The sequence below is a fragment of the Coffea arabica genome, chromosome 1c (assembly GCF_036785885.1).
Source record: "Coffea arabica cultivar ET-39 chromosome 1c, Coffea Arabica ET-39 HiFi, whole genome shotgun sequence".
In the NCBI taxonomy this organism is placed as follows: Eukaryota; Viridiplantae; Streptophyta; class Magnoliopsida; order Gentianales; family Rubiaceae; genus Coffea; species Coffea arabica.
Genome location: NC_092310.1, coordinates 39,998,290 through 40,012,412, shown reverse-complemented (window position 1 = coordinate 40,012,412; position 14,123 = coordinate 39,998,290).

Below are 14,123 nucleotides of genomic sequence, written 5' to 3'. Positions count from 1 at the left end.
GGCTGCTTTTTAACGAACTGCGTAATGCTTTAAGGGGTCTTTTTTTTTGTTTGTGTTGGGGGTGGGGGAGGGGGGGGGGGGAGGGGGAAGATGGGGAGGATGCGTGGGGGTGTTGGTTTTGCCGTAGGTTAAAAGTGTTGGGGAGTGGAAACCCACGTAACGAAACGGGGCGTGAGCATACACTCGTCACGTATGCTGCAATAGTGCTTAGTGATCGTCTGTCTAACAGCTGCTCAAGGTGCTCGGTGACGGTGAAAAAGTCCAAGGCTTCCGTCTTACGAGTGTTCGGTGACGAAGTTTAAGAGTGCGCATTCAATGACAAAATTGAAATCTATTAAGTTACGAAGTTATTAAACAGTACTGTGTGTATACTATATTAACTCTGGATTTTTTAACTGGTGATCTTAACACATTCGTTGATACATTTAGTATTCATCTAACTTATCATATATATATATATATATATATATATACACACATATTAGTAATTGTTATGCTCTATTATATTTATATATATTTTTATTTAATTTTGTCTACACTCCCTTGTATTTATTTATTTTCCCTAATTAATCTTATATTTTTAAAAATATAACATTTGAAATATATCTAGGGCACTCGTTAGATAGATTAATTAACTCTTAAGTGATAAATGAACAGTTTATTAAAGGAATAATTTCACAAACCTCCCCTAAAGTATCTAACGATTACAAAGAGCTCCCCTCAAGTTTTAGAAATTACACCTAGTTTCCTTACTTTTACTATTTAGGTAACAACATAGATCCATTAGGTTAGATTTTTCCTCAAATATCCTAAATTACCCTTATTCTATAAAAAACAAAATAAAACTATTTTTCTCAATACTTGCTTCCAAATGTGCAACAACACCACCACCAAGCAAACACTTCAAACTCCAATGCTAAATCTAATTATTTCTAAACATGCAACAAACCTACTAAGCAAATAGTTTGAACAGTTCAAGAATTTCAGCAACTCCAAAAATTTCAACATTTGTCTTGTAATATCATCCCAGCTTAAATGGTTTTGAAAAATCAATTCTCCCTTGACAACCAACAACCAAACTCATATTCTAAACTTCAATTCAATACCTAGCACTGTCATAAAACAAATACTAATGTAAACTACCACCACCAATAGAACAATACCACCCCAACCTCCACAAAAATATATATTAACATCGTAAAGAGAATCAAATGCATTTATTAACATCCTACACAAGTTTTCAGGATAATAATCAACCCAACAATTTCCCCACTAATCCTTCCTCTTCCATGCTTCGTAGTTATCAATTGCATTATGTATTTCTTTATCATCACTACAAGCATACTCATTTCTCTTTAGTTGACAATGAAATCTGCTCCTGCAAGTAAAATAGTGTCATATTCATCACATAAAAAGAAATGGTTATGGTATGGTAGGTTATCATTAAGATAAACAGATATGTGAATATAATAAAAATGTAAGAGGAAAGGAAAGGCAAAGAGACAATAAGAGAAAAAAAGAAATAATCGTTGCTTACAAGAGTGAGAGAAATGGAGAAAGAAGGAATGACCATTGGTAGATAATAAAAGAGGTAGGATTTTTTTTCTTGGTTTTATTTAACCCTTGCATCATATTGTGAATTATCTATTAAATAAAGGACATTATAGTCATACTATCACACCAAGGGAGGTTAGTATAATTTATTAAACCTGAAGGGAGCTGAGTGAAATTGTCAAAACCCTCAGGGGAGGTTTGTGAAATAATCCCTTTATTAAATATGTTTAAAATTGTAAAGACTTGAATCTATTAAATTTAAATAATAATTATTAATATATATTACAAGCAAATGAAAAAAAATGTCACCAAACTATTTCCGTTTACACATTTATGTCACTAAACTTTTTTTTTTGGCAAAAAATGTCATTAAACTCCTAAATTCTGCTATTTTCTACCATTCTGTCTAATTTTGGTGTTAATTTAGACGGAAGGCTCAACAACCAAGATGGATGTCTTATTTTTCAGGGGGTTAATTGGTCTTGTCCCTTCTGGTGCAATATGAAAAGGAAGGAAAATAAAGCTACATCTATTCATATCATGCAAAACTCTTCCCAAAAGCTTTGAAGATTTGCCATGGCAAGACATAAAAGGTCTCCTCCAATCTGCGAGTGCGGCATAAGAACCATCTTGAAGACATCATGGACTGATAGGAACCTAGCACGGAGGTATGTTGAGTGTGCTCATGCTGAGGTAAGTGTATGAAAATTTTTAAAATTGGTTGGATCTACTAGAAGATGAAGTTAAAGAACCCCTTTTTGTTGAACATTGGAGGACATAGATACTAGGATTAGTATGGTGATGAAATATGTGAACGTGACAAGCAAGTAATACCTAAGCTTTTGAGGAAAGCAAATAGGCTGGAAAATAATAATAAAATACAAAGACAAGAAACTCTAAAGATGCAAAACAAGATAGAAACAGTGGAGGTTAAAGTCAAAAAAATTGAAGCAACAACTTAGGGAAATAGAACCTGAAGAACAAAATGCACAATTGTTGTGTTGGTGATTTGGACACTTGTGAATTTTGTAATGTGGATGTAGAGGCCTAGAAAGGGGTATTTTTCTGGAAGATTGAAAATTGGTGGGTCCTAAATTATGGCTTTGATATTGCTAGAAAAATGAGACAATGAGTAGTTTTAATCTTAATCTTATTGTAGATTGTTGTATCATCTTTTGTTTAATGTATTGTGGTTGTTGTTAAAATAACTTTGGTTGTATAAATCTTGCAAAATGTCCAAAGTATTAGTCAAATTTCCAAATGCTTTAATGGCAGAAACAAAATAGGATACATTGAACTAAGAAGCATGTCTATTGGCTACAAATAGGATAATGTGGTCCTAAACTCAAGCCACAACTTACCTACAAAAGGCGGTGCATCATAGTCAAATCCCCAACCAAAAGAATATCAGTCTGCATGAAACTACCAACCCCTAAATAAGTACACATAAACAACATAAGACAATAGCAAATTTGGTCATTCTGTTCCAGCCCTTTCAACTCCTCTTCCTCATGAATTTCCAGCCCATCTGCTAACCTTGAAAAGAGGTTCTTTACCCAAGTACACATTGTTCGTATTAATCATAATCTTGTCCATCTTAGTTAGCTTTGTTTTTGTCTGCAACTCTCCTTTCAGGGGGTGTACATGTGACTGTCCAAATTGCCTTGATGAACTTGCATTTTGATCACCATTGGCTGACCTAACTCTTCTCACTTGTTTCCAAAGTAGATATCTGTGTTATTAAAGCATTGGACATAATAAAATCACTACCAAAAATGTGTATTAAACGACTACATTACTTACAGATTTTTCCTTAACAACAGTTGTTTTAGGTAGAAGAGTTTCAGGGAATTGTTCTTGTTGCTACTATGATGGTCCCTTTGAGTTTGCATTAGAATGAGGCTGCTAAAAAATTTCTAATTCTGCAGTAGCTTGATCTCTATTGATATTGCCACTGGCCTTTACATTATTGACCATCTCCCCATATATGTCTCATGTTGTCCTCTTTGATGCAACAGTTGATTGAGTTGATGTCTTAGTCCCTCTGACTAGTCTCCTAGGTCCTAAAGTGCATCTTTTAGCTCCTTTAGTAGGCTTAGCAGAATTTTCAGCATCTATAGTAGCAGCTGCACGTTGGTTCGATCCTCCAATTTCAGCTGCCCTTGTCTCGTTACACGTGGCCTTGTTGTGCCCCAACTGACCACACTTTGTATAATGTATGATCACATGTTTTCTCAACATATGAATAGTATTCCTGCCACCATGAGTGTATGCTCTTCCCTCAATGCTATCTTTTCTCCTATCTTTCATGGGTCTACCAAGTTGTACACATGGTATAGGAGGGTTCAAAATAGGTTTATCAGCGGTTGGCCCCTAGGCCTTTCCACCGATAGGAAATATGATATTTTGATAAAGAGAAAAATGCAGTTTTGGTACCTAAACTATGACGCAGGAGCGGTTTTAGTCCCCAAAGTTTGGACGAAAGCAAATGTGGTATCCGATCTTTCAAATTTTGAGCACATTAAGTACTTCTGACAATTTTTTCTCAAATTGCTACCGGAAAAAGTCATGTGACAGTCACATGTCCGGCCACAATTATATAAAAAAGGGCCAAAAAAATGTCAAATGCCATTCTAATACTAAATATTAAATTTAAGGACTAATAACGTAATAAACAAAAAATCCAAGGACCTAAGGACTAAATAACATCATGAGTCAATTAAAAAATAAAAGAATAAGACAACATCACATAGTATCTGTTTCGTTCCTCTTGCTTCGCGCTCAAATAGAAAACCCAAGAACCGAACTTCAACAAAAATTCAAGTTGGCTCCAAAAATTCGAAAAAACTTGGCAGATTCTGGGGAGCATCAAACAATTGTGAACCGATATGTCAATCAGAAGCGAAGAATTGAATAATGAGCCACCCCCAAATGATGGTAAGTAAATACGGCTGACCTCATCTAATTTTTACAGCAATATTGAGTTTAGGGTGAAATTAGAAGTAACAAAATATCATTTATCATCTGAAAAAACTAATCTTTGGGAGTGTTAAAGCAAATGGACAATGGATTCTCCTAGAAATTACAAAAATAGTTTTAATCCAGAGTATAATCTACTGTATATCCCATTTTTATGTTTCAATATTTGTTAGTTGTAGCTAAAATATCAAATTTTTTTTTGCATTGCAATCGGCATTTTATAAGTGGTTTTGTTGGAGTATTAAACCCTTAGTATTAATTTGAATGTTGATCAATATGTCTTAATTTTCTTACATACATAATAGTGATATGTGCTCTCGTTTAACTGTTTGAACTATTCTTCTTAAAATATAGGAAATGGTAGCACTAAAATCACCATGAGATGCTATATTTGGGGAAAATGTATAAATGGGCCTGATGCACATTATGAGGGAGGGGAAATATGTGTGTTTGATTATGTAGAAGTGACTGGGATTAGTCTGTTTGAGATGGATAGAATGCTTGAAAATGAAGCAAGGGTCTACGGCGATAAAAGGTACCATATTCTTGTAGAAGAGTATGGATTTCGCAGGCTTTGGCATGATAAGGAATTATATGCTTATTGTGCAGATTATCTAGATTATGGTAGGCGTGTTGACTTGTACATTGAGGTTTCTTTTGCTAAAATTTTGAGGTTACAAATGGGGTATGATTATGAGGAGGATGATTATGATGATGATTATGTTTTAGAGGGAGGTATAAATGGTGAATCTGAAGAACACAATGGTTGCAATTCAGATGCTAGCTCAGGGGAATTCTCTGGTAAGGACTCGGACTATGAGATGGAGGAAGAGGATGATGATGATTATGAAGATAATGTAGATCAGAATGTAGAATGGTTGGGGATTGAGAATCAAGTAGAAGAGGAAAGAAAAAAGATTGCTAAAGGCAAAATGATTGCTGCAGCTCAGAGGGATATAGGAAGTGATTCTAAGAGTGATGTTGATAACTCTGATGTAGATGCTGCGCCAGATTCTGAATCTGATTTTGAAAGTCTACATGGAAGTGGTGATGAACAATGTAGGAAACCACCAATGTTTAATCCCAAGGACATGCATAATCCTAAAATTAAACTTAAACAATATTTTAGCAACTTCAAGGAGTTTAAGGAAGCGGTCAGAACCTGGAATATAAAGAGAGGAAGGCCATTTAAGTTTGTTAAACATGACAAAGTTAAAGTGATGGCCAAGTGTCCTAGAGAAGGTTGTGATTGGTACATCTATGCTAGAAAGTTGAGTGGGGAAGGCAGTGTGCAAGTTAGAACCTTTCAAAAGAAACACAAGTGTGGGTTCTCTTACCATAATGAAAGTGTAAGATCAAGTTGGGTGGCAAAAAATTACTGTGAGACAGTTAGAGAAAATCCGAGGCTAGATCTTAAGAGCTTTACAAATAAGGTAATGAAGGAAAATAAATGCTTTTTAAGTAAGTATCAAGGCTATAGAGCAAAAAGAGCTGCCACAAAAATTGTGCAAGGAGATGAGACTGATCACTATAAGAAACTGCCTGATTATATCAATGGAATAAAGAGGAGTAACCCTGGAACTACTGTGATTATGAAAGTAGTAGATGGGTATTGTGATGTTGTCACAAGACAACAAAAGTTTCAAAGATTGTACATGTGTTTTGCTGGGGTTAAACAGGGATTCCTAGCTGCTTGTAGACCTATTTTTGGCTTGGATGGGACATTCTTAAAGGGTCCAGCAGGAGGGCTATTGCTAACTGCTGTGGGAGTTGATCCTAACAATGGATTTTATCCCATTGCTTATGCTGCAACTGAGGGGGAAACCAAAGATTCGTGGATGTGGTTTCTAACATTGTTGAGAGAGGATCTTCAAATTGAGAGAGACTATGAATGGACTATAATGAGTGACAAACAAAAAGGTATTATACAAGCATGTGAGGCAGTGTTTCCAAATTGTGACCATAGATTTTGTGTTAAACATCTACACAGTAATTTTTCAGTTGCTGGATTTAAAGGAACAACTTTGAGACGTGCACTATGGAAAGCTGCTAAGGCAACCACACTTGCAAAATTCAGTACAAAAATGAGGGAATTGGCAGAAATTGACATTGAGGCTGCGAAATGGTTGGGTACAAAGCAGCCTATTGAATGGACTAGATCACACTTTAGAACCTTTTCCAAGTGTGACATGTTGCTAAACAACATATGTGAGTCATTTAATAGCAAGATTCTACATGCTAGAGAGGAGTATATTGTGGGGCTGATGGAATCTTTGAGGCACTACGTAATGACCAGATTGCAGCAAAACAGAGATATGGCTAAGAGCAAGTGGAAGAAATTGAAATTCTGCCCAAGAATCATGAAAAGAGTGAAGAAAAACATGGATATGGCTACTCAATGTTTTCCTATTAAATCAAATGATGATGATTATGAGGTTGGCTGCCCTTATGGAGAAACATATTGTGTTAATATTAAAGAGAGAATGTGCACTTGTAGGAAATGGGATCTTACCGGGATTCCATGCAGCCATGCAATTTCAGCAATCTGGATAGCTCGTAAAGACCCTATGGACTTTATTGATCAATGTTATAGTGTTGAAGCCTATCTCAAGTGCTATGCTAATTGTATTTTGCCTGTCAATGGGGAGCATGATTGGACACATACTCATGTTACACCTCCACTTCCACCAACATATGGAAGAGCACCAGGAAGGCCCAAAAAACTGAGGAAAAAAGGTGAAGATGAAATACAGCAAAAAAAAGAGAAAGGGAATAAAATGAGTAGAGTTGGGCAAGTGATTAAGTGTAACTACTGTGGTGAGAAAGGGCATAACAAAAGGTCTTGTAATATTCGGAAGGAGCAACTTGAAAATGCTGCAACTGAAGGCACTCAAGCTACTCAAAGTGCAAGCCAACAAGTAGGATCTTGCACTGAGCTATTTGAAATATCTCTTAATGAAGCCTCATCTCAAACTGGTGCTGATACAACGGTAGACAATCAATGTGTAAGTAAAATTAAACTAAGTTTCATTAGTTATAATATTCATTATGTTATCCATATTAAGTTAGTTAATAATCTGTGTGCAGGTAAACACATGTAGTGGACCCGCTAAGACGATTGCAAGAAAAGGAGCAAAAAGAACTTCTGTACTCTCTCTTGTAAGATTTCTTATACTTGTGGCACTGGTTTTCTCTTACTTTATTTAAAGTGACAAATATCTCTTTTGGTTGATGTAGGAAAACATTGTGCTTCCAAATCAGAGGAAAACAAAGGCACAGAGATCTTAACGACAAAACATGGCAGCTACTGAAGATATAATTTCGTCTACTCCAACTCCAGAACTTAACTTGCATCAAGTGTCCAACATTCCATTGCCTCAGATGCCATATATGAGTCAACCTGATCCAGTCCAAGTTCCCAATTTTCATATAAGAGATACAAAGTCTTGTATAATAACAAATATTACTGGTGGTCAATCTGCTGGGGGATCTTCCAATGGCTAATGAAATTGAGGCTGCGTGAAGTGAATCTATCTTAATGAACATTATCCCTTGTAACAATGCTTTTGTACAACTGCATCATATTTGGTACCTTATGTAACATTACCGTGTTACTGGAAAGTCATCTTTTGTTGGATTAACCAGTTGGATTGGACATATATTTTGTAGTGGTTTTGACTCTGTGCAATTGTTTGTAAGATTTTAGTTCACTGGAACTTGATGAGTTTACTTATTGTGGTAACTTTGTGAGTCCTACTGGAGTTGAACTTGCTGCAGAAATTGCTGTTGATTTTCCAGAAAAGAAGGTTGTTTTGGTGCATGATAGACCTAGGTTGCTAGAGTTTATTGGACCCAAAGCTTCCAACAAGACTTTAGGCTGGTTGAAAAACAAAAATGTAGAAGTGAAATTGCAGCAACCTGTTCAGTTGGTTAGAAGTTTAGATGGAAGCAACGCTTACATAACTTCATCTCGCGAAACAATTAAAGCAGGCTGCCATTTTCTGTGCACTGGAAAACCAGTGGGTTCGGCGTTTTCTCTTAGTATAAAACCATGTTAAAACAGGGCATGGTCTTTTGTTTAGCATAATCACGTAATATCCATGCTTGAACAAGGCATGTACTTGACTAATTCCAGTACATAATCAAGTCACAAATGAGCTCCAATTCCAGTACATCAATCCCAAAGAATTCTTTTTTTTCCCATCCATAATGCAGAAATTAATCTGCTGAATAACATTAAAAACATCCATAAAAAGGGTCCAATAACATTCATTTCATAACAACAAAATTAAAGGGGTAAATCCAAAAAAGTGCCAAATTATAATATTACTAATAGAACCTCAGACTTAGTAAATCCAAGAAACAAAACAACCTAAGCAGTGAGAACAACAGCCCCACCAACTTCCTTAATCTTTTTCTCAGCAGTCTTGGAAACCAGCTTGACCTTAAAAACAACAGGTTGATTTTCAGGCAAAACTCCCTTACCCATAACCTTAAAGTATCCGAATTGGGTGATATCAATCAAAGGGACGTTGTCCTGGTAGCTTTTGTCCTTAGCTTCTTGAGGAACCAAAGACCAGAGCTTATCAATGTTGACAATGAGGCAATGGAATTTGTTACGGAGCTTGTGGAAGTACCTCATACCAACTTTTCCAAAGCAACCCGAATGGTAATTGGGTTTTCTATTTGAGAGCGAAGCAAGAGGAACGAAACAGATACTATGTGATGTTGTCTTCTTCTTTTATTTTTTAATTGACTCATGATGTTATTTAGTCCTTGGGTCCTTGGATTTTTTGTTTATTACGTTATTAGTCCTTAAATTTAATATTTAGTATTAGAATGGCATTTGACATTTTTTGGCCCTTTTTTATACAATTGTGGCCGGACAAGTGACTGTCACATGACTTTTTCCGGTAGCAATTTCAGAAAAAATCGTCAAAGGTACTTAATGTGCTCAAAATTTGAAAGATTGGGTACCACATTTGCTTTCGTCCAAAATTTGGGGACTAAAACCGCTCCTGCGTCATAGTTTAGGTACCAAAACTGCATTTTTCTCTTTTGATAAATTTATAAGAATAAATTCTTACTATAATGCTTATGAGTATACTTTTGTGGATCCCTGCCAGTTTTGAGGATAGCAAAAATTACATGACAACAAGGCAACCTACTGATCTGCCATAAATTGCAAGTACATGTCCTTTTTTTTTAAGTAAACAGTATATTGTTCCCCTCGTGGTCCCTTAACTTGATAACCCTCTTGGCCATTAGTTATTGACCTCCACTTGCTAGAGTGGATTTCCCTTTCAGTTAGCAGTTCTTGTATTTCTAGTCCCATTGTCCTAACATATTTTTTTCATCTAAGTAGCCTTACTTGGTATCCTTTACATTACATACACCCCAATCCTCTCAACCATTCCAATTATAGGCATATCTCTTGCGCTTATAATGTGTGAATTAAATGTTTTAGATAAATTATTGACTAATATATCAGATTTTATATGGTTGGAGAAAAAAACCTTACACTAGTGTTGAGGAGGTGCTGCCTTTTTTATCCAAGCATGTGCAAGCTAATCATATTGTCTCATTTGTTCTAGTTTTGCCTCGTACTGCTCAATAGTACTTGCTGATGCAATACTCCAGAACCTCTCTTTGAGTACCTTTCTTGAGTGCTTTTTTTTCTTGAAATTCCTATACATATGCTGGACACAAAATTTGTACTCAGCATATGGCAAAAGCTCCAGCAATGCACTGTCAAGACCCTGTTAATAAATGTAGATTATAATGTTAGTAATGGCCAGGTAATCCATAAAGTAATAAGAAACTGAGTTCACTTGACCTTTTGTTGGTCTGATATGAAAATGATTTCCCTATCAACAGCTGCTAAATCTAGATTCGCAATCAACAATATCAAGAACTAATACCATTACTCCCTTGCCTTCTTTTCAACTACTTCCCAAACTAATGGCTATCACCCATTACTAGAATATGCCCCAATAGTAATCAACAATTGATCAGGGTATTGTCTCTTTATGTAACGTTCATCAAGTGCAATTATGGGTCTACAACCCTTCCTAAAGCCTTTTTTTAATGGTCTTGTGATAGCCCCACCTTACCCTAAGGCGAACCAAAGGGCTCGACGGACCGCCTATCCAGCTTTCGCCGGGACTCAATCATATCTCAATCAATTCCGAAATAAAATCACAAGAATTCGTATAACCATAATCCAAAACTTAAAGCAAAACTCATATATATTGCTATATCAAAAGGAAGTACAATCATCGAATATACAAAGGTTCTCAATTCTTCATACATCCAGCCCGTGCCAAGCACTAGGGCGAGAACCATTACAAAAAAATCAAGAAACTAGTCTAGACTAGTCTATACAAAACTCCCGTCCTGACTCGCCTTCCCTACTAAGGAAAACAAAATTAAAGGGATGAGTTAAAAGCTCAGTGAGGTTCAGAACACATAATCAAACAATCAATTCAATACATTAAACATAGAGTATCAATAATTCAAGAAACATTTACAATGGAAAGCGATAATAGCACATTCATTAAAAGGATACGGGCTCACAGGGAGCCATTTATTCGTTCGTTCATTCGTTCTCCTGTCATTCCCCTTATTCCTCCAATCATTTGAAAATGCATTTTTGTAAGTAAAACCCCTCATTTGCATTGACATTCGTTCGTTCATTTCATTCACCCCCTCCTGGACGTTTGCCAGGTTTCACCCGACAACAAGGTAATACTCGAGTATACCAAACGTTCACCCAAGGTCACCAAATCGCCCGACCGAATCCGCTTCTGGCTCAAGTCGACAGGTAACAAAGGGCAAGGGCCCAGTTTAGCCAAACGGTTTACATTCATGCGCAACTAGCATTTAATCATTGAAAATTTCACATTTATTTAGGTCGAGTGCGATAAAGTACACACTCGCCTAATAAAATTCGTTTTAACAGTCATCGCTAACATGGAACATGTAATCATACATCCACCACAAGCCATATAGTCAAGAACAAGCCATATAGTCAATGAAAATATAACAAACAAGAAACACTCACCTATTTATGCAAAATAATATCCAAAATATCTTGCCGGATAATACCGTCAGTCACCGATGAACCCTAATATAATCAAAAGAACGCATTATGTTTCACTATCAAAGATTTAAGTGATTCCAAGAAAATTTGAATACTAGTACAAAATATAAATATGGTTTTGGTAGTGAAAAAAGTACATTGAAACCAAAGGACATAAATAAACTATTTGTAAAACTTATACTCACTTGTAAAACTTTAAAATCTCTATTTCAATAGCCATTCCATAGGCTCAAAGTCACACAAGTACAAAATCAAGTTAGGAACATGTGCGGAAATGGAGTTTGTGTTAAGAAACAAAAGATAGATTTGACGTTGTTTTGCGTAACGGACACAACCGAAGCTACGTTTATCATATTGGGGTGAAATTTATACTATTTCGAAGCTAAGGCAGAGAGCTACAACTTTTATGAAGACTACTTATTCCAGTTCTCACCCTAACTAGGTCAAATTTACCAAAATAACTCCAGATTTTCCAATTCGAAGCCTACTGTGAAATTCAACTAGCAGTCCTGATTCATTCACTCATATCTCATCACACACCACTCCAATTCAGGTAATTCTAAAGCCATTTGAAAGCTAAGATACAAGGATATAATTCATAAGAAGACATCAACAACCAATTCGGTAATATTCCTGGTCAAACTAACTACTTACAGAGGCTGATTATCATTTTTGACAGAAACAGGGCAGTAGGGGCAATTTTGTCATTTCACAAGATAGCCTGCTCTGATTGAGCTAAAATTTTGTAGGCAATTATAAAACATCATTCTATACAACTTTCATGTTTTATACTAAGCCTAATTCGGCTTCTATCATAGGCAAACAGAAACGGGCAAAGCTGAAAATAAGATTTCCTGAAATCTGAAATTTGGGGTTTAAAAGGGAAATCTCTTCATTTCTTGCTTAAATCACTACCACAACCTCTTATACAAGCTTACATACATCATCTACCATCCATACAACAAGTATGAGAAGGGAATTATTCAAACCCTAACTCAAATGCATCACTCCAATCATCCAAATTTCCTTGATTTAAGCATCACAATTACAAATACAAGTTACTAAACAACTACAACATGATTAAGGGAAAAAGAAAAGAGTGATCAGCCATTTTACCTCAAAACCAGAGCTTGCAAGAAGGATCCTCCACTTCTCCTTGAAATTTTTTGATTCCTCAAGCTTCCCAAGCTTCTAAACTAGTGATTAATCGGTTTAGTTTTTTTTGTTTTCACTCAAAATGTTGGATTCAAGGTTGGAAATTGGAAAGCTCTCTTCACTCTTCCCCCTCTCTCTCTCATGGCTGCTAGGTAGAAAATGAAGGCTCAATGAAACTTCAAGAAGGTTAAAAATGATAGAAATGAATTTGGGTCAAAGGTGACAAGTGTCACACTTTGATTGGTAGTCAAATTTTGTTCTTTTCTCTCTAATTTTTTGTCCAATATTTCAGCTGCCTTGAAGATATTTTGGGGCTGATATTAATCACTTAATAGCAAAGAGATTAAGGTAATAAAGTAGTGCTCAAGTGGTGCACTCACTCGGTAACAAACGGTACCCGTCGGTTCAACCCGTTTTTTCTTAAATCGCGTATACTAGGGTTTTATCTTATAATTAACTAACTTATTATTATCACTTCTAATCACACACTTAATATCATCTAAAACTCACTTTTAAGCACCAAATTTGATCCACCCTCTGTACCGGATAGTCACACTATGAAAAGGCGTAAAAACCCTAATTCGCGCTAACTTGAAAATGAAAAAAACCCCTAGATTTTATATTCATTTACACTTATTGTGGTGTGATTGGGGAGTAAGGCTATTAGAAAGTAATAATTTCCAAATAAAAGAGAATTTTAAGAAAAATGTGAGGAATTTTACAATTCCATTGTTTACAATTAGGGTTTCGATTAAAATATAAGAGATTTAAGAAAACCGGTTAGTCACAAGTAAACTAGTTTTTTTTCTTTTGATTAGAATTTAGGGTTTCTAATCTTTAAAACAAAACAATGTCTTAAAACAAAAAAAAAATAAAATATAGAAACCGTAATATCCTAAAAGTCGGGGCATCACACAAGACAACAATCGAATCTCTTGAACTTTGGGTTACAATTAGAGTCACTTCTTGGAGAGTATACAATATTAGTGGTGGTATCAGAATGAGTTTTTGTTAAACTCTTTAGCATACTCCCAAATATGAGCATATTGCTCACTTGTAGACCCTTTATCATCTTTTGGACTAGGATCCTAACTTTGTAAGCCTTACTTATTGTAATCTCACAAATGTGCTACTCATTAATACTCTAAATAAGTTGTTGAATTGGCACGTCCATGTTCACTCTAATTGTCTTTTAATATCTTTTAGCAACTCATGAAGTGCTCATGTTCTTATTTTTCTAGGCATGACTGTAGTTATTGTGCTCATCATTCAAGTTTTTTTTAAAAAAAATAATATGTCCCTAAAGTTGGTACCTTGGATGCATACACAAACT